Raw genomic sequence first — 15,448 nt, 5'->3', positions numbered from 1 at the left:
ATGCCATTTTAATAAGGGCCCAAGTACACTCACTTCATGCAAATCACAAAGGGTTTTTATATTACATTTGTACCAGTACTGTCTTGGCCTTTAATTTTGGAAATACAGAAATACAGTACCAGGCAAAAGTTTGGACACAAGTGTAGCGCAGCCACATAAAAGGGCATTTTAACTAACAGGGAAATGGATTAAGGAGCTAATGCGGCTCACCTGTGCTTGTAAATTTGCCCGATCTGGTTTTATTTGTCCCCATTGACTGTGTTGGTCACTCGGTAAGCTCTCGCGAGCATGCGCGATCGCAGCGCGAGGGAACCCGGAAGCGGCGTTGGGTCACGTGTGCCGGTATAAAGCCGGAACCGGCAAGTGGCTCAAGACGGAGAGATTTACCCAGCGCGCTGTTTATTTTGAGAGAGAGTTTGTTGGATGATTCTAAAGGAGTACTTTTCCCCGGTTGGATTATTCCTCATAGACACTAACAATTCACCTCTCGTTCCGTTGCTCGAGCTCCCGGATTTGTCATCAATACCGGTGAGGCCGAGCCAATCTCTCCCGTGCATCATTTCACACACTGCAATATCATTAACTCTGGACAATCATACACGCACTCACACACCCGCATACACCATACACATTGTTTATATTTGTATATATTTTGTATATATCGGTTTTTGGTGCACCTTGTTTGTTTGTTTGTTTGTTTGTTGGTTTAATACACGTTGGTTTGGTTTATATATGGTTATTGTGTCGCGTCTTTACTTGTCCTGTCTTGATTGCGCAATACCGGAAGTGCAGTTTAAAAACCCGTATTTTGATTCTCGACCCCGTAGCAAAGTAACTAGTGGTTTAATTAAATCCAAGTGTTACATAGTGGTGGCCCGTACGTACGGGGAATCGGTATTTTCGGGTATTTTCCGGTTTTGTGTGTCTTGGCAGAACAAAATGGATGCTAACATTGCTAATGCTAATGCTAGTGGTGCCGTGCAGGCCGACCTTGCTGTAGCTAATAATGTGCTGGAGGATGTAGATGATGCATTTGTTACACGCCGTAACCCTACAGCTGAAATAACCTCATTGATTAGTTCACTATATATATCTGACAGACATGATGATGATGATGATGATGTTGTGTCTGATATTAATGTTGTGCATACATTGCAAACTGAACTGAATCAATGCAAGGAGGATATGGGGGCGCTTACTGACAAAGTGAACACGTTGGAGCAGGATTTTAGACAATCCGTAAACAGCAGTTTGAACAGAGAAACCAGTTTTCGGGACGCAGTGGACGCTAGCTTAGAAGGGCTGGAGCGCTACTGCCAAGAGGCCCTGGAGAAACTGGAAAGAGCTGTCACTGACTGTTTTCTGCGACGTGACGTACTCTGGGAAAACCAGATGAAAAAACTACGGCTCACAAGTACGCCCACCATCCAAAGGTTAAAAGCCTACACCCCTGCATCTCCCCAATCTCCTGTTCTACATTCTCCCAGCACGGCGATCACAGCATCTACAGCAAAGGTACAGCACATAAGCAGTCATGAAACATACGACATTCCTCCTTGTGTCCAACCACACGCTTCTGCTCAGCTTACCTCCTCAGTTTTACCCTCTTCTTCTTCCTTTTATGGCCGACCACCCATCCGCCTGGAGTTTCCAGCCTTTGGCGACGCTTCAGAGACGGCGGATGTTCTTAATTTCATCGAACAGTGTGAAAACTATCTGGAGATCAGACCACTGCCCGGCCCAGAACTGTTAGGAACCCTCAGCACGGTGCTACGAGGACCTGCTCTGAGCTGGTGGAAGGCAGAGAAAGGCAAGGTGAAGGACTGGAGGTCTTTTAAACAGGCATTTATGGCGGCTTTCTTACCGGATGACTACCTCACAGAAGTGGAAGAAAACTTAAGGTCTCTGGTACAGCAGCCCAGTCAACGCCTTAGAGACTTCGCCTATGACTACCGCGCCCTCTGTATGAAGTGGAAGCCTGATATCTCAGAGGAAGAACTAGTGGGGCGAATCCTGAATAACATCAACCCAAGAGTGGCAGGATGTCTGAGAGGAACAGTGAACACCGTGGAACAGCTTGTGAAGATAGGTTCTAGGGTGGAAAAAGACTGCAAGAGCTCCAAACACTATTGGCAGAAGGTGGACACCCAGCACAACAAGGAAAAGAGTCATAAGAAGGCAGGTGACCGAGTTCCTTCAAAGCACGCAGCGGGACTCTCCATTGCTCAACCTCTGGCAACTCCTTCGCTTCTCCTGGTTCCAGTAACAGTTCAAGGAAGGAAGGTGAATGCTGTGGTCGACACAGGAAGCTCCTACACACTGATGAGGGAACATCTATGGAGGCAGCTCTGCGAACAGGAAGTCAGGTGTGATGTTCCTTCTCCTCAGAAGTTTGTTATGGCTGATGGAAAAACACACCAGGCGCAAACCCAGAGAAGGCTTCATTACATCTGGCACACGATCGGATGTGAGCTGGACACGTACGTCATGAGCAACTCTCACCTGGCTTTCCCTCTGATCGTGGGGCTGGACTTCTTAAAAGCCACAGGAGCCACCTTGGACGTCGCACGCGGGGAGTACGGGCTGAAAACAGAGGAGGGAGTCACTTATCATCCCTTTATAATGTCCCAACCCCACTCTGCGCCATCTAAGCCTGCTCAAAGGAGCCACTCTCATCGCCCGGCTACAGCTAACCTGTATTTAGCCTTACCGGTGACTCCTGATGATCTCCTATGTGCGGAGGAAAACACAAAAAGTGTGACATCATGGGACACCGACAACGAAGAGGAGCTGCTGAAACTAATGGCCGCTTGGCCCCGCACCACCTCCAACATCTTGGGCAAAACAGCATTAGAGAGACACAGAATCACTTTATCTGACGACACCCCATTTAGATCCAGAGCGTACCGAGTATCACCCCTAAAGAAAAAGATTATAGAAGATCAAGTCGACCAGATGCTGAAGGACAACATCATCGAACCTTCATGTTCGTCATGGTCGTCACCTGTTGTTTTAGTACCTAAACCCGATGGGACTTACCGTTTCTGTGTGGATTTTAGAAAATTGAACAGCAAAACCAAACCTGATGCATATCCAATGCCTTTAATACACGACATCATCGAATCACTGGATGGCGCCTCCTGGTTCTCAACATTGGATCTGCAATCCGGTTACTGGCAGGTGGAGATGGAGCGAGACAGCTGTGAGAAGACCGCCTTCATCACTACCAAAGGTCTGTTTCAATTCCGGTCCATGCCCTACGGACTCAGAAACGCAGCTGCAACGTTCCAACGACTGATGGAGAAAGTCTTGGCGGATCTAAGAGGAAAATATTGCTTTGTCTATATAGATGACATCATCATCTACTCACAATCCCTAGAACAACATAGAATGCATCTCAACGCAGTATTTTCCAGACTCACCCAAGCCAAGCTCTCCCTCAACATGAAGAAGTGTCATTACTTCAAAAGGCGGCTGAAGTTCCTTGGTCATGTCATCTCTGAAGAAGGTGTGCAGTTAGACCCGGAGAAAACCAAGGCGGTGGCAGAATATCCTCCTTTCACAAGACTTAAAATCTCTTCAACGTTTTCTGGGTCTCGCGGGCTGGTATCACAAGTTCATTCCCCACTTTGCCGACATAACAGCTCCATTAAATAATTTAAAGAGGAAGGGAGTAAAATGGGAGTGGACCGAAGAATGCCAGAACAGTATGGATGTAATCAAACACGCACTTCAAAACCCACCAGTACTAATACAACCGAACCTAAATCTGCCATTCCAATTGCACACTGACGCCAGCGAAGTGGGCCTGGGAGCCATCCTCACCCAAACTTCAGCAGAAGGAGAACGAGCAGTAGCTTACGCCTCGCGAACGTTGAGAGGAGCTGAGCAGAATTACTCCACATCAGAAAAGGAGTGTTTGGCCGTGGTCTGGGCTGTAGAAAAATGGAGGCACTATCTAGAAGGTCGTGCTTTCGAGGTCTTTACCGACCATGCCGCCCTGTCATGGGCCTTCAACTGCCCGAAAACCAGCTCTCGTCTCACCCGATGGACGTTACGCCTACAACAGTTCGTTTTTACAGTACATCATAGAAAAGGCTGCTTAAATCTGGGACCAGATGCGCTATCCCGGGCGCCCCCGCCGTTAAAAGTGGGCACCGCTCCATGTCTTGCCATTACGACCACCAAATGTTCATCCGACTTACCAAACGACCTGTGTGAGATAACGCAAGCCCAACATGAGGACCCCACCATCACGAAGCTGCTCTCTAAAGACCAGCCACGAAGCACAAGAGAGCAGAGGGTCTCTTTCGAACATCACCAAGGGGCGTTATATCGCAGGGTACCGGTAAGACACGGAGAAAAATTTCAACTAGTTGTCCCCCAGTCATTAGTAAAAAACTTTTTACACTACTATCATGACAATCCCTTGGGAGGACACCTGGGGCAACTAAAAACCCTGCTGAGGTTACTAGATGTGGCATGGTGGCCTACGGTGCGGAAAGACGTCTGGCACTATGTGAGAACTTGCAGCGTGTGTCAACAGTATAAAACAGAAAACACTAGACCTAGTGGGCTACTACAGAGCACGGAGGTTCCAGAGCCAGGACACACCGTGGGATTGGACATCATGGGTCCTTTTCCCCGAAGTAAAAGGCAAAATGAATATCTGCTGGTGGTGGTAGATTATTTCACCAAATGGGTGGAGATGTTTCCCCTCAGGGATGTAAAGACGCCAAAACTGGTGAAGGTTCTAAGAGAGGAGATCTTTACTAGATGGGGAGTACCCAAATATCTAGTTTCCGATCGAGGTCCCCAGTTTACGTCTCAGCTACTGGCACACCTCTGCCAAACCTGGGGGAGCGTCCAAAAGCTAACTACGAGCTACCACCCACAAACGAACCTGACGGAACGAGTTAACCGAACTCTGAAGACAATGATCGCTTCATACGTCGGGGACCATCACCAAAACTGGGACCAATGGTTACCAGAGCTCAGATTCGCCATCAATACAGCCCAACAGGAAACTACGGGAAAGACACCTGCAGAACTCACACTGGGTCGGCAACTAAAAGGGCCACTCGAAAGGCTCATGAATCACCCTCCAACACCTGATCACACCGCCTACTCACTACTGGACAGACAACGACTTATCACGGAGGAGGTGAGACAAAGAGTAAAACAACAACAGTCCAAACAAGCTAGATACTACAATGCCCGGAGAAAAGATGCGCACTTTAAACCGGGAGATCTAGTTTGGATAAAAACTCACCCACTCTCCTCCGCAGCGAAAAGATTTTCTGCCAAGCTAGCGCCCAAGTGGGAGGGACCAGCAGAAATAAAAACCAAAAAAGGACCAATCAACTACACGGTGTCTTGGGGCAATCCACAAAAAACTGATACAGTGAACGTGGTTAATCTAAAGCGCTTTTACGGACGTTCTCCTCAGACGCCGGAGGCTTGGGGGGGGGGTCTATGTAGCGCAGCCACATAAAAGGGCATTTTAACTAACAGGGAAATGGATTAAGGAGCTAATGCGGCTCACCTGTGCTTGTAAATTTGCCCGATCTGGTTTTATTTGTCCCCATTGACTGTGTTGGTCACTCGGTAAGCTCTCGCGAGCATGCGCGATCGCAGCGCGAGGGAACCCGGAAGCGGCGTTGGGTCACGTGTGCCGGTATAAAGCCGGAACCGGCAAGTGGCTCAAGACGGAGAGATTTACCCAGCGCGCTGTTTATTTTGAGAGAGAGTTTGTTGGATGATTCTAAAGGAGTACTTTTCCCCGGTTGGATTATTCCTCATAGACACTAACAATTCACCTCTCGTTCCGTTGCTCGAGCTCCCGGATTTGTCATCAATACCGGTGAGGCCGAGCCAATCTCTCCCGTGCATCATTTCACACACTGCAATATCATTAACTCTGGACAATCATACACGCACTCACACACCCGCATACACCATACACATTGTTTATATTTGTATATATTTTGTATATATCGGTTTTTGGTGCACCTTGTTTGTTTGTTTGTTTGTTTGTTGGTTTAATACACGTTGGTTTGGTTTATATATGGTTATTGTGTCGCGTCTTTACTTGTCCTGTCTTGATTGCGCAATACCGGAAGTGCAGTTTAAAAACCCGTATTTTGATTCTCGACCCCGTAGCAAAGTAACTAGTGGTTTAATTAAATCCAAGTGTTACACAAGTTTTGGATTTATTTTCTATATTCTAGAGTACAATCTATTCACAACTATGAAGTAACACATATGGTATTAGGCAATAAAGTAACAACAGCAATAAAACCAGTCAGTTGTTATTTTGAGACACGAATGTCAGCTGTTCTGGAATAGCTTTTGCAAGAACAGTACTGTCAAGTGCATTTCCAAAACTCCTCAAACACCATGATGAAACCTCATGATTCCATTCCTCCATGAAGACCGTTCCAGGAAGGAAAGACCAAAACGTACCTCTGCTGCAGAGGAGAAGTTTACTTAGAAGGTGTGGCCAAACTTTTGACTGCAATGAGGCATAAAAGTGTGCAACGGGGCAGCCATTGACTGCTATTTGCAAAAAATTAACACAGTATGCTATGTTAATACGTGCGAGCATATTAATGGAGTGAAATACCTCTATTTTTTTTTTATCTTTGGTCACACAAAAGAAGTATATGGGGTTCATAAAATTTTTTATTTGTATAACAGTTGTTAAAATTCTGACACTGGTTTAATAAATCCGGATGTGTTTGACTTTGCCCTGTATGCGTAACTCCTGAGCAACTTCAGAATAGTGCTCATGTTTGTTTTCACATCTAATGCATGCAAATCTAGTCCAGTCCAGGTCAACTAGTTACTTTTAATCACATTATTGATCCCTTATTCACAACGACCAGAAGTCATTATTTTGCAATGTGTGTTGATACTCGATAGCAACAGGACGCAGAGAGACCGCTAGCAACAATAAAGTGATAACTATTTGGAAAAAATATATCTAAAATATACATCACAGTGTTACCACGGCAACTGGCAATAAAATAAAAAAGGCACTTCAAAAAGTCTAAAAAAGGCAAGTGACGTGAATGCAGCACTGCCTGCGTAATTTCCTTCTCAAATACAAAGAAATATAGGAAGAGTATAATAAGAACGTAAAACATACTGTACACACATACAAATTGTTAAATTTTGAAACACTTAGTAAATATATTTACTCTATTATAAGAATGTTAGGCTTGTTAAAATGTTAAAATGTCGGACAACATTGACCATCTTTTATTTTTGCCTTGTTTTAGGTGTTTTCTCTCTTGATGCTTGATAGTTTATTTAGGACCATTGTTTTTTCCTTACGCTCACAGTTAGATGGTGTTTTTGGAGAAGATCCAGAAGATCTATTCTGACTGTACTTTAACCACACCGATCATCTCTTTCACACAGCCTCACTCGCCAAGTCTTTAGCTGAGACATGTTAAAATATTAGTGTTTTTGAGGCTGGGATCAAATGCTAGATTATTAATTTTCAGTGTAACATATGTGTCTGTTCTTGAGACTGAGAAAACAAATGTGTGTAGTTTGATCTTAGACTCACACACACACACACACACACTCAGACTCTGACTAATGGACTCCAAAGTCATTTTCTGATCTCTGTAGCATTTGCAAGCTCATTATGCATGTGTACATAGTACCAGAGTGACATGTGCAATTTAACCCAGACTGATGGATTGTTTATTCGGTCTGAATATTAATGCTAATACTAATAATAGTTCAGGCTCAAGGCATTTATTGTCTTTTTCTTCTTTTCTCTTTTTTTTTTTTGCCGAATGCATCCCATACTTTCCTTTTTCTGCTACAAAACACAAAGTCGATTCTTGGTTTTGATACATCACAGTGTGCATGTTTTATTACAGAGACTAAACTCACGCTGTCTCTGCTGGACCACATAAGGCCGTATGTAGTTTAGGGGCTACTTAAAGATCCTGTTCTCATCAATGCAGCACAAACATCATTACTGTAATAGGACACAACAGCTTCCTTTCAGAATATTCAGATCAGTACAGCGCCGGAAACTGATCGTGTTGTCTGCAACTGAGAATAAGTGCCTCATAATAATTTGCACCAAGTCCAACACCAACAACATCCAATCACTGATGGGGATTTATACACAAACCTGCAATTTTTTATTCAGAACTGTGAACATGCAATATGAGTTTGAGCAAAGAGCAGTATTGAGGCCAACGCCACTGTCTGACATCACATAAATAACTTTAATGTTACCATGATAAAATCACAGCGGAACCCATGCTTTGTCTATAAATGTACTCTAAAAACTATAAGATGTCATTCAAGGCCAATATTCAATAAATATATATGTAAACGATTATTGTTTAATTAATGTTCATGCAAGAAAGACTCATAAGAAAGAACTATTTTTTAGAATTAATTATGAATTAACTTCAAGTGAGCTGAAGCAGACGAGCGCTCGGTCGCCTGATGATCTAAACCATTGGCAAGGTTTTCATTACAGCAGAGTCCATCGAATTAATAAAAACATTTTTTTTCCTGAATTACACAAATTAAAAAGCATGCTATTTTAAAGCATGATAAAATAGCCTATATCCCATTACGGTTTCATGACCTCAATTTATGATGTACTGGCTGCATTTAGTTGTGTGCCTGAGTAACAGTCAGGGCATGATATGAAAAAAAAAAAAAAAAAAGGAAAAAGAAAGGATGTGCTGGATTAAGTGCTATTATATAAGCTGCTGAATAATGCATGTGGAAGCCATATTGTTAAATGAATCCAATTTAATGTGATCATTTGGCAATGTTAAAAGCATAGTTTAGATTTTTTTCAAGTCTGTCTTGAATCAAAATTGAGGTGCATGTAAGTACATTACCATCGGTCTTGGTCATTAAAAATTCTCGTGCTTTGAAGTTTGTCACCCGGAATATGAGCACAATGTAAGTAATTGGGGACGAATTGCACAACCCTCGTTCTGTGCACAAATGCAATAGCAAAGTTCAGCTCAGACTCATATGGAGCTCCTGCAGTAAATCGCTGTCTTTCAAAGTTACGGTGTGTTGAATTTGTACTAACTTTGAAAGACACCACTTATTTTAAATTTAAAGACTGTAGAAGCTTCATAAAAGTTCCAGCTAAACATTAACAAAGTATTTATATGGGCATTAAATTTGCTTTAAGAAAGACCTTTTCCCAAAGCTTTGGGAGATTTCTCCCAAACCATGGCAAGCCTTGCCAACCTCTGAGGCGCTCCTTAGGATTTCCTATGATCTCATACCAGTTTGGGATCAAATTCCTGAATGTAAAAATCAGTTCTTAACTACCATGTGAAATAAACAGTTTTTGTACCTGGCTTTAACAAGTTTGATTTTGCTGGTTTTGTCTTGATTTCAGCGGCACAGTGATTTAGTGGTTAGCACCGTCGTCCGGGTTCGATTTCCCTGTCAGGCTCGATTCCCGTCTCTGTGTTCATGCATGTTCTCCCGGTGCTTGGTGGGTTTTCTCCGGGTACTCCGGTCTCCACAGTCCAAAGATCTGCAGATCAGGCTAATTGGCGTTCCCTAATTGCCCGTAGTGAGTGTATGTGTGTGTGTGCCCTGTGATGGATTGGCACCCGCCTCGTGCCCTAAGCCTCCTGGGATTTGCTCCAGGCCCCCCAAGACCCTGAATACAGAATAAAGCGGTGTAGACAATGAGTGTGTGAGTGAGTGTCTTGATTTTATGATCTCAAGTTCCGAGAGTCTCAGCTCCTCAATCCTGACACCTCTCCTGCTTTTCATGCGATACAGTAGTGTATGTACTCTTGTTTTTGCTACATCATTCTGTAGGTATATATGGAAGTAATAAAACCCTGTGTGTAGTGACAGGGTGACAGAATGGTGTGGAACATCGCATCCCTTAATGTTTTATTCCTCTTACATCATAGTCAGTTGTGTTTGCACAGCTACATCTTTTTTATTTATTTATGTATTTATTTAGGAGTAACACAGTATCCTTTTCATTCATATACAGTGCTGTGTGGGGCTTGAGCCACCCCTCATTTCTGCATACTTTGCATCCAAAGACCCATTCTTTCATGTATATTTTAAATGTACACTTAAGGAATAGTCCTCCAGACGTCCTAAAGGACGTTTTTGGCTCTCATTTTTGGCGGTCCAGTCCCTGTACCTGACCAGATTCAGGGGAATGTTTTTGGTTTGTTAAACCACACAGTGAGGAACAGGTGCAGATGATGACAGATGATCATGTTGGTGATTAATATAATGATGATGCTGAATGGGAACAGACGAGAGGGGAAATGAGGTTGCTGCTGCTGATGTTAAATAACAACCAGTTTCTAAATTGCATCTTAAGGCACTTTGCAGTTTATTAAAGTAAATTGATTATTCCTGTTAAGTTATTCCTGTTTCTTTAATTTCATAAACATAATTTGGTTTATTTGAATATGAAGAAATGAAAGGGTGTCTCAAAACTTTTGCTCTAAAATGAGTTCTATTTATTATTTATTTTTTTGGCAGGTGTACAGTACCAGTCTGTCTCTTTGTATGAATCGTTATAAATTGTTATAATGTGATTCGTCATGTTATAAAAAGGTAAAACAATTAAACCCCCTCTGTCCTGAAGAATGTATCATGTCTTTACCTCCAACCATTATAAAACAATGACAGTGGAGATACCCTGTAAACAGTTCCATGCTTTTTAGTCCATTCATATAGTATGGCCCATAATCTAATCTCTGTGAATGAGATGTTAATATAAAATCAATAATGTATTAAAATGAGTGCTTTAATATCAAATCTTTGACTTGCAGCTGCACACCTGTCAGGGGTGTCGTTATAGAGATGTAATCATTCGGATCCATCGTAATCTATAAGTCAGCAGCGCAGGATCATATAAATATGATCCCTATACACTTCACCAGACTTTTAAAGACACCTGTCTTTTTTTTCCTCCCAGATCTCACCCTTGTTATGTTTATCAGCAGGACAAACCTGGGCTTCACTTCCTGCTCTGGCAGCTCCGAGGCTGAAGCTCATGCACCCGGTTTGTCAACGAAGCCATGCTGTCCGCATGTGATAAGAATGGAGGGTACGATTCCAAAGGTGGAAAGTTAATCCTGGCTCTCCTGCAGCTACTAACAGCAAAGAGACCTTGGAGACCACACACACATACTGTATGTGGTTACTATGTACTGTACAGCTCTGGAAAAAAAAATAAGAGTTTACTGCAATTGTTTACAAATTATTTGCATTTTGTTTTATTTAAGTTATGAAAGCTCTGCAAATACTGCATGACCTTGGGTTATTTTGATGTGCTCGTATTCCAAAACTTACATAAACCAAATTTATTTATTCCAATAAGAAATAATAGAAACTCAAATTATTCGTTCCACAACCTCAAAAAAAAAAAAAAAAAATCATTAATACAAAATATAAAGTAAAAATAAATCCACACACACACATTAACGTAAAGACTGTTTCATCTGAAAAATTAGCAAAGAACATCGCTGATGACACTCGCATGGAAAAAACAAATAAACCTGCACACTTTACCTTTAAAAAGAACACATTTGCACATGCACTTTATGTTGTCTGTTGTCTGTAAAACCTGTAGATAGTCTTCCTTAGTTAGTTAGTTTTAGTTAGTTTTTGTTAATTTATGTTGTAATTTATGTTAGGACTATCTGTCTTGTCTCTGCTAGCCAGCTAACTAGGCCTCTTAGTTAGCTAGTTTAGCTTCTCTGTTAATTTATGTTGTAAGTTTATGTTGCATGTAGCAACTTGGTCCTGGAGGAAAGTTTTTTTGTTTCACTGTGTACTAACTGTATATGGTTGAAGTGACAAAGCCTACTTGAACTTGAACTTGAGAATCGGGACAGATCAGTGTTTCTGTGTAGGGCAGAGAGTATGCATCTGTATGTGTGTGGGAAGCAATTCCGCAGCGCAAGAGAGAGAAAGCGTTGGCTCAGTTGTGATCATGTGACGCTCGGCGGCAAAAAAAGAAGCGCATGCATGGTACATAAGACTAGGTACTCGTAAACCAAGACTTGCTCGTTTTTCAAGTCATAATTGATTAAAAATCTTAGCTCGTCTTGCGGAACATTCGCAAACCGCATTTTTCGCAATCCAAGGTTTCACTGTATACTATATGGACACTATATAGACACTGACTGGTAAGTGGTACTGAGATTCTCCAGGACTGAGATTCTTACAGCGTTACGGTCACCATGGATCTCTGAGTCACCTCTGAGCTGGTACAGATTATAACATAATGATCCTGAAGTCCCTACATAGTGTAGTAGATGCTTAACAAAACACCATTTAAAAAGGCTAGTTCAAAGCATTAACTTCTAACAATAGTGAAGTGATATATTTTAGTGCACATTATAAATGCAGTGGATTTAAAAAGTCTACACACCCCTGTTTAAATGGCAGGTTTTTGTAATGTAAAAAAATGAGACCTAAATAAATAATTTCACAACTTTTTTCACCTTAAATGTGACTTATAATATGAACTGTACAATTGAAAAAATAAAATGAAATGTTTTAGGTGGAGGGGGTAAAATTTTAAAAACTGAAATAGTGCAGTTGCATAAATATACACACCCTTAAACTAATACAGTACTTTATTAAAGCTTTTGATTTTATTACTGCACTCTGACTTTTGTCCATTTGCCATGCTGATCCTGACTCCTATTCGAAAAAAAAAATCCAGGACACCAGTTTATGAAATCCTCAACCCAGTCCTTTTGGTACTCATGCAAAGATGAAGCACGTATTATTTATTTTGATGTGAACATAACCAAAGCTCTTAACCTGTGTATCTGTATGATTTCTATGCACTGCACTGCTGCTACATTACTGATTGAAAACTTCATGAATAAGCTGGTGTTCCTATTAAAGTGGGCAGTTAGTGTATACACCGTGTGTTTGTGTACAGCAGCCAATTTGCAGCCAAGCAAAAATCCTCGCCATCATTTACAAGCCACTGTCAATCTGTTTGAACACCCGTCATGAACCAGATGACTAAGAACCACTTCAGAAACAATGTCTGGTGAGGTTGCCTTATGGAACACAGTTCAGTGTGATTGACAGTGTTTAGATGTTGTTGTGTTTGGGTTCAGCTGGTGCTAAAAGACAATGATGATGCTCTGAGGACGCCTCAGGAATTGAACTGGAAATGAAAATATAATGAGAATACGCTTGCTGATTTTTTTCATGTGCATGTTTGTCATGGTTGTTTGTATATCTGCGTGTGTGTGTGTTGCGGCTGGCAGTTTTCTTTCTCTCTGTCCCTAATCATGTATTCCCTGAGCTCGAGATTTCTTATCTAAACACAGCCAGGCTGAAACCCCTGACACGCTGACTCGCTCGGGCATGTTCCGAATTCAGATCCAACGCCGACAGCTTGTATTCAAACACACCCACGCCGGACGTCTGAAAGGTGCTGAACAACAACAAGTCGTGTTCGAATTCACTGGAGAGGAAGTCTGGATTCACTCGCACTGCTGAAGTGGGGTGGGTTCTCCAGAGAACCTTATTAAAAAGTGTACAACATTCCCACAAATTTAGAACCTGCATCAGTGCATTATAACATCCACGGGCTGTCTGTATCTACAGTATACACTGTTGACCTTCATACTATAGTTTATGGATTAGTATAATACTTGTTTTAAGACCATTTAAATTAATTGGGTTAATATAAAATAAAGCTAAATATGTAATAAATATATATTGTATTTCAGCACATGCAATTATTAACATATTTTTATACAAACTTCAGACAAACTTCAAATATTTAAAATATAATAAGGTATGTTTATTATTATCTAGGGGATATAAAAAAGGGAACAATTCAGAGCCTAGGAAAAGCCATATTGCTCTAAAATATCTACAGTAACAGTATTACTTGATTTGTATTAATACAGTACAATCTCTAATTTCTGGCATTTAACTGTGATTAAATATGGAAACCTGGTGCAATTAAGAAAAAAGTTATAAATAAGCTATAGAAATGCACTGCTTGGCCAAAAAAGTTGCACATTATAAAATTTCATTCAAAATTTTATTTAGCTCTGAAATGTGGTGGCCAGTTCATGTATGAAAAAGATTCCTTACGCTCCCAGAACCAATCTTTCACAATATGAGTCCCGGAATATGGCCTTGCCAGAATAGAAGAAAAATGACATTGTTATCATAAAGTGATCCTTCAGTACATTCAGTCCACCTCAGAGTATTGACCCATAACTATGCTGAGCCTAGACCTGACCGTCTGCAGCAAACACAGATCATAACACTGCCTCCAAAGGCTTGTATGGTGGTCACTGAGCATGATGAGTGCATTATTTCATGCACGTCCCTTATATTACCCTGACGCACCTATCACTCTCAAATAGTCCAGATGACCACATGACCTTTTTCCATTGCTTTAATGTCCAATCTCCAATGTCCAATCCAGTCTCACTAACAAGTGCTTTTCTTATTGCAACACAGCTGTTTAGTCCCTATCCTGCAAGTTCTCATTGTGTGTATGGAAATGCTCTTACTTACTAAACACACCTGTTACGATGCAAGTGTTCAATGCATCTCCAATAAATGTTTTTTGACCACATTTTCCCTGTGAAGTTGCTTTTTTTCAGCAATATCCTTTTACGTTTAATAATCCTTTGAAGGGTTCTTAACCCAGTTCCAGCCATTGCAAATCTCCATAGTTGTTTTCTTTGCTGGATGCAAGAAAGCAAAAGTGGGTCGGTACAGAAATAGCTTTTATTCATTCATTCATTTATTCATTTTATTAATTTATTTTTGTATTTATTTATTGTTGGGGGGGGGGGGGCGTATTTAGTGTACGATATATGGAAGGGTGGGGAAATGGAGTGTATAAGAAAAATTCAAACTAAAAGCAGAAATGCATCACTGCAGTCAGACTCAGAATCAAGAGTAATCGTGAAATATAGATTGAAGAAAAAAGGTTGTCTTTCTATGAAAAATGCATTGTGCTATATATTTACATCCACATTTTTATTTACCCTTTATAACAACAAGTAAAATAAAAACCGAGAAATAATATTGGTTGAAAAATCAATGTGAGGATCAGAATGACAAATGAAAAGGAAAGGTTCACAGCTAATTTTACCTTCCTGACCACAAGAGTGCCTGAGAGAAAGGGCAAGCACAAAGGAAAAAAGTAAGTCGACTCCTTCTAATCCCCCTGGGAGGGGAGAAAAAAATAAAATGATGAAAGTCTATCACATATGTCCTGAATGTGGGAATCACCCCGGTCTTTGCGTAGACGGGATTAAAGCCGAGCGGCTGAGCCGAGCCCCATGAGGGGATTACTAATGCAGTGCTGCATCTCAGCTTCCCTGCAGCTCCATCAATAAAATTCATCACACTGACACACACAACATACTTCTCACCTGCCAAACCACACAAA

The 15,448-nt window shown here is 41.4% G+C and overlaps 1 protein-coding gene and 1 long non-coding RNA gene across 2 annotated transcripts in view; both read right to left on the bottom strand.

The window, feature by feature from the left end:
• The window catches only part of si:dkey-112m2.1 (transmembrane protein 132D), a 219,941-nt gene that overhangs the window by 70,793 nt on the left and 133,700 nt on the right, over positions 1 to 15,448 (bottom strand). The gene's annotated exons all lie outside the window — the stretch shown is intronic.
• Positions 2,324 to 3,053, bottom strand: LOC128507387 (uncharacterized). The gene is made up of 3 exons (XR_008355818.1): positions 2,711 to 3,053; positions 2,503 to 2,583; positions 2,324 to 2,401 (listed from the first exon to the last, which is right to left on the bottom strand). It is a non-coding gene; the product is annotated as an uncharacterized LOC128507387 (long non-coding RNA).

Source organism: Clarias gariepinus, chromosome 19 (assembly GCF_024256425.1).
Source record: "Clarias gariepinus isolate MV-2021 ecotype Netherlands chromosome 19, CGAR_prim_01v2, whole genome shotgun sequence".
Classification (NCBI taxonomy): Eukaryota; Metazoa; Chordata; class Actinopteri; order Siluriformes; family Clariidae; genus Clarias; species Clarias gariepinus.
The sequence above is the reverse complement of the archived record's forward strand: the minus strand, read 5'-3'. Positions and strand labels throughout refer to the sequence as shown.